Source organism: Carassius auratus, chromosome 17 (assembly GCF_003368295.1).
Source record: "Carassius auratus strain Wakin chromosome 17, ASM336829v1, whole genome shotgun sequence".
Taxonomy (NCBI): Eukaryota; Metazoa; Chordata; class Actinopteri; order Cypriniformes; family Cyprinidae; genus Carassius; species Carassius auratus.
This window is the reverse complement of record NC_039259.1, coordinates 15,457,479-15,473,039: the sequence shown is the minus strand read 5'-3', so window position 1 is coordinate 15,473,039 and position 15,561 is coordinate 15,457,479. Positions and strand designations below refer to the sequence as shown.

Sequence of the window (15,561 nt, the reverse complement as noted above, 5' to 3'; positions counted from 1 at the left end):
TAGGTCTATCCGTGAGACTTCAGTTTGATGTTGTGAATGTTGTACTGTAAGGTGTATTTGTGCTTTAGTCTGTGGGATGAATTAAACCCTATTAACACATACGTCTAGTGCACACACCCTTGCCTCTCAAAGGCAAAGCAGTGAGGTAGTTTACTGCTGGGTTAGGCTGTATGTGATATGTGTATGAATTGATTTGCAGCATCAGTTGGACTTTGAGCTCTTCGTAGAGGAGTCTGATCTGCATCTTTCTCTTTTATTTCTCATCTGATCTTGTTCAATGTTGGGCCTTGTGTCATTTAGACTAAATTTTGCTGTAGTTTAGCTAGTTTACAGCAGAACTGAAATTTGAAGCTTTGCTAGTGTTTCTTTTAGCTATTGTGCTTGTTTTATGTCATCATTAGTGCTGATTGTTTAATTTTTTTTATCTTTTTTTTTTTTTTTTAGGCAACCGGACAAGCTAGTTGTTGTCTGGACACGCAGGAGCCGAAGGAAATCATCCAAGGTGGGTAATATTACTTTTCTTTTTTTAAACTTAGATTTTTTTTCTCTTTTTTTCTCTTTTTTTTTCCAAATGCAGTTGCAAACAGTGCCTGAAGTGTGTTTACATGTGCAGTAATATGTAAGTTACTATAATTGAGCTACATTCTTAAACGGGTCATATGATGTTGCTAAAAAATTACATTATTTTGTGTATTTGGTGTAATGGTTTAAGGTTAAAAAAACACATTATTTTCCACACAATGTACATTATTGTATCTTCTCTATGCCCCACCTTTCTGAAATGCAAAAGCTCATCGTTCTGAAATGGGAGGAGTGCTCTGATTGCCCATTATCCAGTGCATTGTGATTGGCAGAATACCTCAAGCGTGTGACGGAAATGTTATGCCCCTTAACATACTGTGATGCCGTGTGTCCTGGTGTGACGAGACAGAAAACAATAAAACCCATTACAAACAAGGCATTTATAGCTTCCAGTGGGGTCATAATTGATTATAATGACTTATACTGTCTTTTTTATGCGTTTCAACGTGCCGCGTTAGCATAAAACCATTTCTGCACCGTGTATTTGTTATCGGAGAAACGACAACCACACTACAACAACAAGCGCTACTCTACACTGCTCAAAACTCATGTTTGAATCATCAGTGGCAGATTCTTTAAATATGAAAGCGTGCTTACAGGCTGTGAGTCAGCATTATTTGTCATTACTCTGGAATTATAGGCTACTCCCACAGGAAATAGTCCTTGTCCTCTGTAAAATGTGTTGCATACATCTGAATATTTGGATTGAACTGTTCTGAAACAGTGTTGTAAATACAACTTAACTGCTGATTTCTAGTTGTGTCCTCTTTTGGAAGGCCAAGTAATTTTGCTTTCACAAGGAAACACACAGCATCCTCGACACCTCGACATGGTGGCGGTCAACAATACTACAGCGAAAATAAAGGTTACGCCTTCTATCTTTGCATGAACATTTGGGCAGCGTTATGCAAATCCACCCACAGAGTGACGTAGACGTGGGAGTGTGTTTAAACAAGGTGTTTTAGGAGGGCTTTGATGAGTCTTAACCTTTATAAAGAATATCTCTTTGGGTTTGAGACTTTAGTCTTTGCAACTCTTATCTATTCATGAACAGGTTGTAACACTCCAAAGAGAAAGGAAAATTTGAAATCACACCATATGACCCCTTTAATATGTAATGTGATGGATTAAATACACATCACAGATCACATTTTGGAGCAAGCACAATGCTGAAGACCGTTGTAGTAGACCAGTTAGCATGTATACAACATGCTAGACGATGTTGAGCTGCAATTACATTATCTAGGTCTGTAAGCCTGACTTAACAAAAAACAAAGTATAGTAAGAGCAGTCTGACTGAAGTGTTTGTGAAATTTTTAGTTGTAGTCCAACTGAAATGAACTTTTAAATGTGCATTTAAATGTATTTAATGATTGAGCTATTGATGTGAGTTTGGATTCTGCTTCTGGTGCTGATATTAGCTCAAAAATTATGCACATTAATTTTAATGAATCATTAAAGCTTTATGTAACAACTCGCCACTTCAAGTTCACTGCAAAAAAATCTTGTTTTCCTTACTTCTAGTCTTGTTTTATGCTTCATGCTTTAAACATTTAAAAAGTTCTGCCAGTGAGGTTAGAATTTTTCTTAATTATTTTCCAGTGTTTTTTATTGTAGCAATGACTAGATTATTGTATATATGTTCTGTTTATTTTGTTTGAGTAATGCTGTTAGTTTTAATAAGTCTTATAATGCAACTTTTTCATATATTTCTATTCTTTGCAGTCTCATAGCTGGCAGCCTGGCATCAAGAATCCCTATAGAGGAGTGGTGGTGTGGCCTGTCCCAGAGAACATAGAGATCACTGTCACACTATTTAAGGTAAACACATGCATTTACACACACATAAAAAAAAGACTCTCATCTAGGGGCCTAGATGCTATTGGGGCCAGTTGCAGCAGTTGGCTTTTTCCCAGAAGCTGATTGGTTGGGATCTGCAGGTCTGCTGGTGTCTAGACATCTTGATTCCACTCTAATTTAACTGCCACAGTCCAAGTTTTAACCCCCTTCTCAAGTGTGTGTGCAGCAGAACCTGACACGGCAGCAGGAAGTCTGTGCTTGGTATTTTAGTCTTTTTGAGATGTCGGTCAGCAGACCTGGCACAAGTGAAGTGAGACTTTACATCCTGGATTGTTAGACCCATGCGTAGCATAGAGGAAGTACATATTTAAGACAAAGAAAGAGAGATAGATTTGTAGATCTGAGGTTGCTCCTGTTAACCGCACACATGTAATAATTATGAACATGTTTAGATGTTCATAATAAGTTTAGAATTCATTCATCATTTCATCAGCTTTGATGTCCTCAGAGGGGCAAAAGAACTGACTTAAAACCACACACACACACACACCACACATGCAAGTTACGAGCTAACGCTGACAGGCTGACCTGGTGTTGAATATCCTCTAGCAGAATATCCTCCACATTGTGTTCACAAATGTGTCATCTACGACTACATCTCCCAGAGTTCATTGCAGTGGGTCAGTTTGGCATTCATGAGTTCATGAATGTTTCATTTGTGTACCGTCAACCCTGCAGTCAGCTGACCGGGACAGTTCTAGAACAACACAACAGCAGTTCAAGTGAACCCGTGTGTTTTTGCATCCTCATATGCTCATTTACCATACTGATAAACCTGATTCAGCTTTGAAATAGGCAGTGTGAGAGAAGTGTGACTTGACAAATCACTTTGTCTTGTGACCTATTGCACTGCAACTGGCCATTATAATACTGATGTAGCCAGATGAAGCTTTATTGAAACATCGCTACATCCTTTATATGTTTTACATTTTATTTCCCTCACGAAATGCAGATATTGCTTTAAATCCTATTGTTGATCAGTAAATGGAGATTGATATGATCTGTGGAGTTGCTTTTGCCCAGAATCTATGCTACAAAAGACACTAAAAACATGCTTTATTATGAGACTTCTTTAACTAGCCTCATCTCAGTTTGTGTGACATTAATTCATTTCCACATTCAATTTTTTCAGGATCCCCATGCAGAGGAGTTTGAAGACAAAGAGTGGACCTTTGTCATTGAAAATGTGAGTGCTTTTATCCCACTCCTGTTGTTCTGTTGAGTTCTGTGTGCAGCCTGACACCTAGTGCTCAAACACAGTAATCACACTAATGTTGCAGTTTCAGAGTGCAAGAATAAAGAATGACTGATTTGAGGCAGAATATGTTTGTGTCACTTAGTGTCTGTTCACCCTTAGTTGTTCATGTGGTTTGACAAGTGATTATGTAGTTTGGCTGAACTGCCACACTCAGAATTTGGATTAATTTGTTTTGTCTCTTAGTTTAAAAGCAGGTTATTTGTCTGGCGGTTTTTTTTTATTTTTCATAACCTGATCTAGCTGTTATTTCATCAATGCACACAATTTTTATGAAAACACAACTTATTTGAATGCAAATACAACAAATTCACCTTTGCCTTCTAGAAGCTTTTATGCTAATGGTTAGAGTGTAGGACTTTTAAACCAGAGGTCGTGGGTTTGAGTCTCAGGGCCGGCAGGGAATTGTGAATAGTGTGAATAGTGAATGATCAGCGCTTTGCCAAATATATGGTAAAGCTTGGCGTCTTGGTCAGCTAGTTATCTTGCAGCTTGTTGGACCACAATTTTATGACAGGAAAAAAATAAATATGACTGCTTTTGACTGATCTTTTATACTGAAGGAGTAGATATTTTACAGTGATTGGAATCTCTCTGCATCCTCAAAGACACAGACACAGGGCTCTGAAGGACACGTGCAGAGCCAAACATGTCAGTTAGGGATGTTATCTTCGTATGATATTGCTGCTTTCTCTCTCTTTTAGCAGGCCTCTGATTATTAGAGATCAGGAAACATCACAAGCTGTTCAGTGGTCTTGTCTGAGCTGTGTTTTGTGGTTTCCTTTGCTGAAGAAGAATATCATATTCTAAAAATACACCTTTTCCTCCAGTTTTATTACAACTTCAATTTCTCATTTTCACATATTTAGAATGGCATATTAATTAAATACACTACTGTTCAAAAGGTTTGTGTGAGGGAGATTTTTTTTAACAAAAATGCATCTACTGTATTTAGCAAAGATGCATTCAACTGATCAAAAAAGTGACAGTAAATTTCTTCTTGTTTCATTACATGTTCATTTGAACTTTCATCACGTTTATCAAAGAATCATAAAAAAAGTATATATATCCACAAACCAGTGCAACTGATTTGATCAATGAAAAAGCATATTAGAATGATTCAGCCTTGCCATCACATGAATCAATTACATTTTTAAAATCTATTAATATAGTATTACTATTTCAAAATGTTATTGTTTTGATTAAATTAATGCAGTTTTAAGAGCATAAGAGACTTTCGAATGGTTTCAAATGTATTTTTACAATTGCAGATTAATCTTTTATTTATTTATTTATTTATTTATTGAAACTATTATGCCGTATATATTTTGCACTACACTAATTTTCCATTCTAAACATGACATCTGTCTGTGTCTCTGGAGAGAGGCTGTTTGGATCCACAAACATGGGCATCGGTCCAGACAGGGCTGTCCTATCCATCTGTCTGCTCAGCAGACACATGCTCAAACATCAACACAATAATAACTCCCATCACAGCTCCATTGTAAATGTCTCCGCTGGCAAGCGCTTGTTAATGTCTCTGTTCTCATGAGAGACTTCTACACACACTTGAGATGTCTTTTCTGTGTGTGTGATGACCACATTAGTGATTTGAGATTAATAGATGAAATGGTATTCCTTTGTGTTTGGGTTGTGTGCAGGCAGATGGGGAGAGGTCGAGGGGAAAGTGAGAACACAAAGCGTAATATCTGAATTCCTCTTGTCCATACACACCTCACTAATAACAGACTGATCAAAGACATGCCTGTCATCTGACACCAGCAGTGAGATTAGAAGAGATCCACATACACCAGGTTCCCACAAACCTACTGGATTCCTCCTTCCACAAACATAAACACTCCCTTCTCCCACTGACTCTCTCTCTCTCTCGCTCTCTCTCTCTCTTTAACTTGCATTTTTGCAGTTGTTTAGTTCATTTTTTTAATCAGTTGATACATGTTTCCCATATTCATTAATTTCAAACCATTTTACTCTGACACTTTAATTGATGATAAGAGTACAAAGTGACAGAAAAATTATAGAAAATGTCAGACCGTCACAGACGTTTTGAAAAATGTTTAAACAATTAATGGATAGTTCCTCATAATTCTGTTCCAAACTGTATTTTTTTCTTCTGTGGGATACAAAATATATTTTGAAGAATGTTGATAACCAACCAGTTTTTGAGTTTTGAAAATGAGACATGTTTCAAAGACTTTTAAAACTATAATAGTTTTGAGGAGTAAATGATGACAGAATTTTTCATTTTGAGGTACACATTTTTTCCCACACATATAAAAGTCATAGCATACTTAAATAAATCTCATATTTTTATTTTATATCAAGTTTGAAGTAAAATTCTGTAATTATCGTCATGATGTATTTTTTTTTTTCTGAGCTTTGACAATATATAAAAACATAATAATTTTGCTCTACACACTGGTTCATTCTGCCCTGTGCTCCTGCCTGCTGTGAGAAATGAAGGAGAACAGAAGAAAGAAAGAGAGAGGGATAGAGAGAGAGAGAGAGGAGTATAAAGGTGGGAGGGGAGAAGAAAGCATTCCAAGAGAGCCTGACATCAAAGCCCCTTGAGCTGCCCTATTTGGCACCACATTTCTGTGTGTGTATTTGTGTGTGTGTGTTTGAGAGAGAACAGTGGCAGCATTTCCAGCCATTTCAGTCTTTATTCCTCATATCAGTATTGTGTTCTGTTTAACTCTGGGTTTAAACCTGCAGTTGTGTCTGTAGTTTGTTTCTGTAGTTTTGCATTTGTGGAAATTGTTGTTTTCCTTTGTTTCCCAAACTGGAGTCATGCTACTTTCCAAAATTGAAGACTAGCAAAAATGTGGTCTCATTCTGAATCTCTACTTATCTGTGTAGTTTATTATAAGGTGCATAATGGGAAAAGGGATAATGGAAAAGCAGAGGAGTATACCAAAATTCTGTCATCATTTATTCTGTTAATTGTTGCTTTATGGAAAAGTGTTGAAGAGTCCTCCAATTTTTTTATTTTTGGATGAACAATTTCTTGCTCATTTCCTCCTCTAGCCACTAGAGGGCAGCACGTGACTGACTGCAAATAGGTTATGTTCCCATGTCCTGAAATAGAAAGCAGGAATAAGAGGAAAGATTAAACAATGTGAAGTAAATGTGTACATTTCAGATAAAATAAGACACTTTGTCAAAGCAGAATGATTCACTTCCTGTTGTTCAAACATTGATTGTTCAAGTTTCTGTTCTATCATTCCGTTATTATTTTTCAATTATTTTCTTTCTCTTTCCGTCTCTCTTTTTCTGATGATCTGCCGCCTTTTGTGGACTTCGTCCAAAACATTTAAAGTCATTTCCACATCAGTTGTGTTCTGCGCAGGGGTCCTCACCGCATCTGCGTCTGTGTCAGGAGCACATTACGTGGGCTACTGGTCCTCGCGCTGCCCCTGGTCCTGCGCTTCTCTGGAGACCACACAGAATAATTCACCCACCCAGCCAGGCATACGGAGCAAAGCTGGTGTGGAGAATGAAATAGAAAAGTTTGTGTGAGCCTCTCTAGGGATTAATCTGAACTGAATGTAACTGGTTCTCAACTTTTATTGCTGCTTTGCTTTGTGTAATTTTGTCAGATCAGAGCCTCAGATGCACACGGATTTCACTTTAAATGGGATATTAACCTGGGCGCTCTTATAGGGAGTTTATTTTATTTATTTTTAGTGAATGTGTCCCCATTTAGTGTGCTCAAGATTGTCTGTGGTTGAAGTTTGAGTCGAATTTTCATTTTGGTGAAATCCAGGGATGCGCCAACATTTGATTCCATGTTGTGAATGCTAACTAATAAATAGCAGATTGTTAGTGCTTTTAAATATTAATTGTAGTGTAGTGTTGTTGAATGAGGTAATCTAAATATAAAATAGGGATGCAAAAGTTTTTGTAAGTGCTAAATGGTCCTATACATTTTTTCAGTCATATCATTTTTTGGTGGGAGATGTGGAAAAGTGGAAGTCCCATTTATGATGGTTGTTGTGTCCTCAACTAACAATAGAGAGTTTGCTAATAAACCGATGATTTTAACAGAAAAGTATGATTTTAAAAGTTTTCCAGGACTGAGTGACCCTCTCTCAATTCCAACGTTCTTCTGGACTTTTAAAGAAAGTCTGCTGGTTTCATGTTGATGCAGAGTAAAACAAACTTTGTTTATACAATATCAACGACCAACAGCGACACTGAGAGCATTATGTACAGATATTGATCTTTCATGGTATGTGTGTATGTATACAGAATTCTGTGTGTGTGTGTGTGTGTACTATACTATGCTCAAGTTTAAAAGGGGAAAAGCAAGTTGTATTTTCAGTGTTTTGTATTTTATACACTAATGTTCAAAAGTTTGGGGTCGGTATGTTTTAATGTTTTTGAAAGGCAGCAGTCTTCGTTCTTCAAAAAGACTGAATTTATTTGATCAAATGTACTGTAAAAGTAATGTTGTTACATACTACATTTTCAAATATTTGTTTTGCCATTTTAATATATTTTATAATGTAATATGAATTATCAGCAACCATTACTGCAGTCTTCAGTGTCACATGATCTTTGAGAAATCATTCTAATATATTGATTTGGTGCTTTCTTATTAATATCAGTGTTGAAAACCGCTTAATATTTTTGTGGAAACGGGGATACATTTTTTTCAGAATTCTTTTATGAGAAGGAAGTTCAAAAGAACAGCGTTTATTTAAAAATGTAAATCTTCTGTAACATTATATATGTCTTTACTGTCAATTTTGATCAATTGAATGCATTCTTGCTGCATAAAAGTATGAACAGTTTCCTCCCTTTTTAGAATGCTATGTATAATTTTTTATGGCTGGTAAATGTTTTCAATTCACTTGGCATTGGCAGTTGTGAGAGTTAAAGTCTGTATGTGTGTGTTTGACAGTCAGATTAACGGGATTCTTAACAGGGATGGAGATCAGATGTTTCAGACTCTAAGCCCATCTCACACACGTACACAAGCAAAGATATCCAAAACAGAAACACTCTTTGTTTTGCCCCTCTACTGTGAGATGGAAGTAGGAATAAACATTCACACATGTGCTAATCTGTTTCTCAGTTCTGAGGTCACACTGACTGCTGCACGCATTCTCTCTCTCAGGACACTCTGTGTGTGTGTGTGTGTGTGTGTTTCTGTACTGATTTGTTATTATTTGAGCTTAGACCTGTAACATCAGATGGGCGCACACATGCTTTTCTTCAGTGCTTGTGTTTGTATGTCACTGGTCCTTTATTCTTTGTACAGTTTTGTCTTTCATTTTCTTTTAAGACCGTTGTCCATCCTTCCTCACCTGCCTGCCTTCACATTCTTTTTATCTCCCTTCATTCTGCGTCCATCCCTCCCTCTCTATCTCTTCCCCCGCATCTCTGCCATATTTATTTTTCTCTTTCTTTTCAAGATGGTGCCTGCTGATGGAGACAGATCTTAGTGGCTCTGAAAAATATTCCTCAAAGCCAAATATTTATCCACAAGCTTGACCTAGGTGTTCCCCCTCTCTCTTTCTCCAGATTGCCATCTCAGACATCACTTACAATACCACCCCCATCCCCAACTGCATGGTTATAGTCAGATACCAGTCAGATCATTAGTATAGTTAGATTAAATGATATCAACACTGGAAACATGATGCTAATGTGGTCTAAAACGTCCGATCTCTCTTTGCATACTTTCTCAAATGTAATCCGCTCTTTTAGGGTTTAAAGCACTGGAGTGTATTAAACATCTGCGAGTGATTCATGGCCGTTGAATGTTTCGGTCGATGCAGTTGAAAAAAAGTGATTTTTAAATCTTCTTAATCCCTCTGTTTTTTTTGGGCAGGTTCTCAGCTACCATCAATTCATCTGTCTGTTTTTGTTTTGCTTGTTTCGGTTCTTGAAAAACGGACGCCTAGTATGATAAAGTGAATTAGATTTGTGGAACAATCGCACTGTTGTTCGCCTTCAAGAAACATGTACAGGAAATGCAAACACACAACGCTCATCCCTTATCTTGTATGGACATCTGAAAACAAAAATGGGATTAGGAAAATAAAAAACAGGAGAGAGAACATGTAATCGTTCATACAAATCTGGGAGTGTATGAGTTGAATTTGTAATATGTTCAGAAATGGAAATATGCACAGCAGACTAATTGCTCTTTTTGTCCATATAATATGGATTTTGGTTTTTGTATAAATAGTAACATACTAATATATTGCATCATTTAAAGGTTTTGCGGTCTGTGAGAGTTTTTAATAAATAAATTAATACTTTTATTCAGCTAGGAAACAATAAATTGATCAAAGCTGGACCAGTATAGACTTTTGCATTGTTACAAAAATGATTTGGAAAAAAAAAAATGCTGTTATATTAAACATTTTTATTAATCAAGGAATTCTGAATTAAATGTATCAAAGTTTCCACAAAAATTTAGAGCAAAAAGTTGCTCATCTGTTTTCAACATTGATAAGAAGTCTTTCTGGTGTCGAACCAGCATATTAGAAAAATATCTCAATCATCATGTGACAATAGCTGGGTTTCCATCCAAAGTTGCGAAATTAACTTGTAGGCAACATTTGAGAACATGCACCATTTCTGTCCAACGATTCAAAGAGAACAAAATTGTCACTTCCCGATAAACTGGCTCTATACATCATTAAGAAAAATAGGAGAAGCTACTGAATATAATCATTTTAATTTAAAAAACTGCTTGCACCTCAGAATGAGCAGACGAAAAACCAATGAATGCGGTAATTGATTTCGGAGGTAGATGCTGCTGTTTGGGAACACAGTCGCTTAACAGTTCTGGGAGGCAATTATACTGAAATACTTTGATGACAGACTTTGTTTGGACATTGCGGAATGACAATATAACAACATTTCAAATTCTGTGGGACAAGATCAGTCCATTGATCAGTCGGGATTTATGTCACATGACTTTTTTGAAGTGCTTGGAGGAATTTATTTGCAAAATGCATTTCCATCTCACATTATTCGCACTAACCCTTTTTCCCACAGGTGAATTAAGGAATTTTTGTATGCCAAATTCATCATTTCTGTCACTCGATTCTGATGCGATACTTCAAAATGCACATTAAAAGCAGTGTGATGGAAACCCAGTTAAACATGGAGTAATTGCTGCTAAAAAAATTCAGCTTTGCCGTCAAAGGAATAAATTACTCTTTAAGATTTATTTAAATATAAACAAGTTACAATTATACTGTTTTACTGTATTTTTGTTCAAATAAATGCAGCCTTGGTGAACAAATATAAAAAATAACCCAAATTTTTTTTTAACACTAGTGTATATGCAAGAAAAGAGGGATGACGTCTGTTTAATTAACATTCTGTCTTTGAATAATTTGATTCAGGCAGGTACTCTCTGTAAAGTATCTTCTGTTACTTAAACTCTTTTAAAACCATAGACTCTGTGTGATGGATTAAACCTATTATGTCAGTCTTAAACGGCTTAAAACTTAAGAGCCAACACAGATACGACCCTCAAAGCCTGTGGGACGGTACTGCCATCGAACCTGCTTTACGACAGCATGACAGAAGCTCTTCTAGCAGCTCTGATCCTGAGATTCCTTCAGACTCGGAGCGTTCGCAGATTGATTATTAAAGACTCTGAATGTTGTGCGTTGAACAAAAACAAAAAAAGTCGCTTCATCAATTCACTCAGCAATGCATATTGTGATTTTTCTCCCATTCATTTTTCATCTCCCAGCCTGACAGTGAGAGCTTAGCTGGTCATGATAAACCTGTTGTAGAATGTAACTGTCACTTGCTTTAGAGTTGTGGCAAGTGGCTTACAAACACACCTATAATTTCACTTATCCGCTAAAATAGTGTTATCCAGTGGTTAGTTCGTGGGCTAAAGTCTGCAAGTGCTGCACATAAAATAACTGATTATGATGGATTTCTTCTGGCTAACTGTCCACTGTCTCAGAAGGCACACACACTCAGCGCTTTTCCACCCAGTACTGATAACGGTCTCCTTTATACCAGTGATGGACTCACTGAGCATTAATTTAAGTTAGTGCTGTCGATATAATTACAGCTGTGTGTGTGTGTGTGTGTGTGGTCATATGAGGTGGAAACTGATGAGCCGGCACCTTTTAAAATGGGATGTTGGGTGTTAATCCAATAAATCTGTCTCTCTGGTGTGTGTATGTGTGCTTACCTGTCCCTCTGGTGTACATTTGTGTGTGTGCTGAAATGCTGCAGTGTTGGAGATGTTTACAGAGCAGTATTTTTTTGGCCCACATTTGATAACTGAGAGGATGGAAGCGAGATACACAGAGCAAAATAAATAATTAATAATTATCATTTTAGGAACAGGCTTTGCGACTTTAAAATGTGGCCATTTCATTTTTATTGTCATTAATTACTGACCATCATGTTGTTCCAAACCCGTGAGACCTTTGTTCATCTTCAAAACCCAAATTAAGATATTTTATATTATATTATGTTATATTTGATGAAATCCGGGAGCTCTCTGAGGTCCTACCACACTCATATAAACGGCCAATATGCTAGTAATATGCATGCTCATAAGCAACTAGTTAATAGTGAGAATTGGTCCCTGTTACCTTATCATTATATTGCTTTTTAAAATACTTAATTTTACTTATCCTTACTTTATTTTAATTGCTCATTTACTCAGTTTGCTTAATTTTTACTTTTCTGTTCGCTACTATCTTTGCATACAAATGTAATATTGTCATGCCAATAAACAGAGAAAGTATATAGACAGGCTGCTAAAGTCTTTTTTTTAATATGAAAACTTCACACTGTTTTTGAACCTCTTAAGTTGAGTTTTCCGATCTTTCATGGGCCTGGTGTATGTGATTTTTTAAGAGTCATTTTTGGCAGCAGATGCTTGTCCTTCATCAGAGAGCCTGAAAGAGACTGTAGGTCACAGGGTTTGGTGGGTTTCGGGGAGAGATTTATTTTCTGTTGTTGTTTGTGCGTTCATAGGCACCAGGCGGTGTCCCAGTGTGGGTATGCTGCAGAAACAACATCTCCAGTATTGAGCACAGCTTTTTGTGATTTCACTCTCTCTCATCTCTCTCTGAAGGTATTAAGCTGGCATCTTCTCTTCCTCTATTTTATAATAGGCTGGTATTGTTTTGGGCTCTTTTATTATTTTGGTGGCTGGTATTATTTTTGATTTCCATAAGTCTTGGTCTGTTGGCTTTGCTCGTCTTTTATGTTCAGCTGGAACAATGGCAATCCCCCAGCCACCGGCCCTACCCTCAATAACAATTCCCACAAATAATGACACTACCCCTAATCTGTGTGTGTGTGAGCGCCACTCAATGACAATTTGGGGAAATCACATTTGAATCACAACAGATGAGTGATGACAGACAGAAACATGCCTTGAGTGATGCCAACTGAAAATGTGTCATCCGTTCTCTCCCTCTTTGTCTTTTCCTTCATATATTTATATTCGGCTCTGCGTTCATGCAGAAACTCGCAACTGGCATTTATTGATGGAAAAGCCTATTGTGGCCCATTTCTTTGACAAACACCCTCAGTGTTGATGCATCTTTTTTTTTTTATAGAGCTATATTTCTGATCCCCTCAGGGATCATCTCTGGTTGAGAACCGAGAACCGGTTCTGTGAGCCAATATTTGGGAATGAAACAGTCAAAAGTTAAAATACTAAACAAATTCTGACTTGATTTGGAAACAAAACTTGTCCCTCTTAATTTTTTTTTTTTTACCTAGCATCACTCTTTCTTTGCGTCCTCTTCCACTGCTCTGTGTGTGTGTGTGTGTGTGTTGGGAAGGAAACCCCACAGCCCTGACCCACACCCCCTATACTGGCACCAGCTGTGGATCAATACTGGGACAGCTGGGACTTCCACCTGCCTAAACCGTATACACACACACACCCTAAAGTGGATGAAGCTCCTGGTCGCACCCCTTTCTTCCTCAGGCTTTCTGGAAATGTCAGTCGAAGGAAGTTTGAGGTTCACTTTAGGTGTGAGAGCCTGCAGGGGTTTGGTGGTGTTCTCCTCTAACAGGAACACACAAATACACAACACACACTCATACATGCAGATGGGAAATCTTGAATATAGTCGTCATTTGAAGTATTATGTATGCTATCCTCTCAGACGTGGTGTTGGATTATCATTGAGTTAACAAAACAAAGATTTCAGCACAGGTCACAGGCAAACATGTCCATGATACACTGGGAAAACTGTAGACAACCCAAACATGCCACGGCACCTGGACGTCACCCAGAGTAATGTGATAATCACTTATTACTGCAGAACATCTTGTTTTACAGTTAATGGTGTTGTGTTTTCAGAAAAGGGCACACATGTCAACTGGAGTTGGGCAAAAAAAAAAAATCATTGTGGTGAATAGTTGCAATGTATATATAATTTCTATAGCCTTGCCATTTTGAATTTGTATACAGAATTTCAATGTAGACATTGAACTGCACAGATAGTATGCAGTTCATAGTATAGTATTATTAGTATAGCATTATAGTATTTTATTTGTTTAAATTTGAAAAAGTTGATAAATTGATTTGTCAGTTTTATTCGTTTTCAATATTTCTATTTAGCTTTATTTTAAAATATATATATATATGTATATTTAATAGATTTTAGTACTTTTTAATATTACCTATATGTACTTTATATAATTTCCTAAATGAGGCTTACATTTTGTGTCTAGGCTTTAATCTTATTTAGGTTAATTTAGGTTAATTAATACTAGTTTAGTTTTTGCTAACAATAACTAATACTGTTACCTAACTTTAGTTAACTAATACAGTGTGTTTTTAACTTAATACAGTAGCACAATGCTAATTATGTAATCAGCAAAACACTTTCTGACATTTTGTATAAAATGTCTCTTCTTTGGGATTGAATGGTGACGGTGGTTTAAAGATCTTATAATATACACAAAATTATTAGAATATACACAAAACTTTAATAAAACATATGTAAAGTTAAAGTTTTCCACATCATGTATCAGTCTTTAAACACAAACAAACAGTTTTTAAACACTTCAGTTTGACACTCTTCTCTCAGAAAGAGAAGAGTCTGTGTTGGTGTGTGTCTCTCTCTGTGTGTGTTTGTTTCTGTGTGTATGTGTGTGTATAGAGTGATATGCTCCTTAAGGGGGCAGCAGGGGGCAGCAGTAAGCCACCCTGGCACCTTCATCTCCCCTCTCCGCAGGTATTTAGCAATTCTGTGGGTACAATAGCTGCGTATTGATAGTCATATCCCTGTGATAAATTAAAAGTGTCTTATTGTCTCTTTTCATTTTACACATTGTCATAACCCTGGACGGTAATCTGGGGTTTTGATTGACACTGGCAGCCAGGGAAAAGAACACCCTCATTGTTTGCCCTCGTCAAATCTGTTAAACCTAATTCTTCCCTGCATATTTGCATATTCTTAAGTATTTTTTTTCGGAGAAGGACTAAATCCTTCTTAAGTGTTTGATGCATTTTGAAATTCATTCATAAAGGACCTACATGCACTATTAGCTCGGTATAATGCCAGTGCATAATCTCAGCGATAAGACACGCTTTGGAGCGCTGGATTCTTCAGGGATGACATGCTGTATTTCCGACCGATTCAACAGGGGCTCAAATGTCAACACAAATGTCAAGTGGCTTCGTCGGCGAGCGGTTCTGAATCTTAGACGCAGGTTTTTTTCTCCCTTTTATCATTTTCATTTACTGAAGGAGTCGCAAAGGACCATCTCCCGTCCCAGCTGGAGTGGGGGATTGTGGGTAATTTGTCTGGGTGCGAGATTGGCAGGCGGCACTGTTGTTTTGATTGGGTCAGCACTCAGGCACTTTACGTCTC

At 37.1% G+C, this 15,561-nt stretch overlaps 1 pseudogene; it reads left to right on the top strand.

The window, feature by feature from the left end:
* LOC113117865 (EH domain-binding protein 1-like) overlaps window positions 1-15,561 on the top strand; it is a 94,693-nt pseudogene that overhangs the window by 15,976 nt on the left and 63,156 nt on the right.